The sequence below is a fragment of the Belonocnema kinseyi genome, chromosome 2 (assembly GCF_010883055.1).
Source record: "Belonocnema kinseyi isolate 2016_QV_RU_SX_M_011 chromosome 2, B_treatae_v1, whole genome shotgun sequence".
NCBI classification, from domain to species: domain Eukaryota; kingdom Metazoa; phylum Arthropoda; class Insecta; order Hymenoptera; family Cynipidae; genus Belonocnema; species Belonocnema kinseyi.
Genome location: NC_046658.1, coordinates 5676174 through 5678717, shown reverse-complemented (window position 1 = coordinate 5678717; position 2544 = coordinate 5676174). Strand labels below are relative to the sequence as shown.

The following is a 2544-nucleotide window of genomic DNA, read 5'->3' as shown; positions in this document are numbered from 1 at the left end:
GGCGCATACTTTGAATAAAATATTTGTTATCATTCTCTTGAAATAAATGTGTTTTTTTCTTGAAAAAATACCGGTTTCATATGTATACACCTGGTAAGTCCGTAAATGGACAGACGTTCAAAAACGAGGGCAGGTGTAATAGGTGCTCTTGCCAGTTGGACGAATAGGCGATATCAACCAGGTACGCAATCGCGAATGTACCCCATTGCTCGGCGAGAATCTGCCGCGTAAGGTTTTGGAAGGTACCTGGCGTATTTTTTAGACCGAAGGGCATTACCCTAAATTGAAACTGGCCTCCTCCGGGCGTGGAGAAAGCTGTGTATTGACGTGACCCCGAAGACATTAGGACCTGCCAGTAACCACTCTTAAGATTTAGAGTTGAGAAAATCTTAGCTGTACCCAGGTCCTTTAAAGTCTCATGAATTCGAGGGAGACATTGGGGAGCGTCTACTGTTGCATTATTTAGCCGACGGTAGTCGATGCAGAACCTATAATCTCCATCCTTCTTTCCGGCGATGACTACTGCCGAACTAAATGGGGAAGAAGTGGGTTCGATAATTCTGTCGGGGAGCATCTCGCGCACTTGGAGGTCGATATACTGTCGTTTCTCTTCGGAATATCGACATAGGGTTTCACGGAAAGTTCGCGGACCTTGAAGACGGATCTCGTGCTGAACGCCTGCAAGCGTCTACTTTAGACGGCCTCCGTCGTGAAAAAGAGAGGCGTGTTCTCGTACTAGATTTAAAAATTTCAGTTTGAATTCGTTTGGAAAATTATTTTGGACTTCGACTTCCGTGTCCGCAGGGGTAACCTCGTAAGCGTAGGGAAGGGGACTTAGGTAGACGCGTTGTCGACCCGTTCTACCGATGAAGATGCAATCGGTTACGTGGTCGTGAATTACATGGTGTTTGCGCAGCCAAGGCCGGCCGAGGATAAGTTCTGTACGAAGTTCCGGGGTTACGTGAAACGTGTCGGAGGAAACGGTATCCTGCAGAACGGGGTTTAGGTCACTGTGCCTTCGAGAAAGATAGTGGCCCCCACGGCAGCTATGAGGAGGTGTGGTGGGCCTGGTTGTCGTGCGGCGAGATCGGTCTCGTTCAAGATCGCGGTCTTGACAAAATTGTCCGAGGCCAGCGTGTAGATCTCAGCAATAACCTCTCGATTGCCCAGAAGAACGCGGACACGAAGAAGGCTGCTGAGATCAGAATAAACGGCACCTAAGACTGGGGTACGCCAGTTTCGGCTGGGACGGTCGGTTCTGAGACTTCGGCCGCCCGAGCTCGCCCGTTTCCCGGAAGAGCTTCAGATTGTCTGTCACGGACTACGGGGCAGTCATGAGGAAAGTGACGTCCAAAGCAGTAATGACATTGAGGGAGGGAGCGGGGCATTGCTGAAACCGGATCCTGTGTCGTTTGCGGGTGAGACATCGCTAAAGCATTTGCTTTCGACTTCGTCACGTCACGAGAATCTTTACGCGGAATTTCCTCTATTTCGTCGTTTTCAGCCTGCATAGCGCGTTCGAAAAGATCCTCAAAGGAAGTGAGTGTTGCCGAGAGCAAATTTTTTTTTAATTGAGGGCTTAAGGGATTCTAAAAGAAAACTCACGGTTTGTCTCTCTGGGGCTTCGCGTAAGAGACGAAGGGCTAACAAATACTTCCGTTGCAGGTAAACTCTGATGGACTCCTTCTCCCTCTGCTTTGTCGCGTATAACTTTATATGAAGTTTGTTAAGCGCGAAGACCCCAGCGAAATGCTGTGTAATAAGGTTTCGGAATTCTTCCGATGGGAGTGACCAATTTTTGTATATCTCGGACCATTTCGCGGCGTCGCCAGTTAACGAGGTGGACACAAAACGTGACCAATAAACGGGCTCAATTGCCGACTCTGTGAAGAATACTTCACATTGATCAAGAAAATAATGTGGATCTTCGTGGTCTAATCCAGCGTATGTGGGGCGTGGTACGTCGGGAGAGTGAATAGCCCGAATCGTGGCTCGAAAATTTGTAAATGGAACTTCCGTCGGCAGATTAATGTTCCTGCCTAACTGACCGCGTTGTGAAGGAAGTGTAGAAACAGGTATCGGTGTGGACCGCTTGACGTGAGTTGGATACCAGTTTGAACTGAGTAATTTCCGGTATTTGAAAGGAAATATTACGCGGGTTGGTAATAGATCTTTCTGGTATGAATCGACTGCGTGAGCGCGGGCTAGGAGAGCGAGAGAGTACGCGACAAGGTGGGGGAGGTGGGGTAACATCCGCGCGATTAGACTCGACCTCGTCATTTTGGTTGAGCGCCACCGAGTTTTCTTGATTACACTCGGAAACCGGATTCTGTCGCGTGACCATTGTGCGCGTAGTTGGCCTACCGCGATTGCGACCTGGAGTGCTCGGTGAGCGGAGCATGATCTGCAGGGAAGAAGAAGCGTGATTTCTACTCAGTTGAAAATTAGAAAGAAAAACCAATTCTAAGCCCCACGATTGGGCCGCCAATTTGTTTCCAAACCCTTTCCTGCAAATGACCGCAAATACAAATACAAAGTTCGGGG

The 2544-nt window shown here is 48.9% G+C and overlaps 1 protein-coding gene across 1 annotated transcript in view; it reads left to right on the top strand.

The window, feature by feature from the left end:
• Positions 1-2544, top strand: part of LOC117168237 (amyloid-beta-like protein) — a 383494-nt gene that overhangs the window by 150208 nt on the left and 230742 nt on the right. The gene's annotated exons all lie outside the window — the stretch shown is intronic.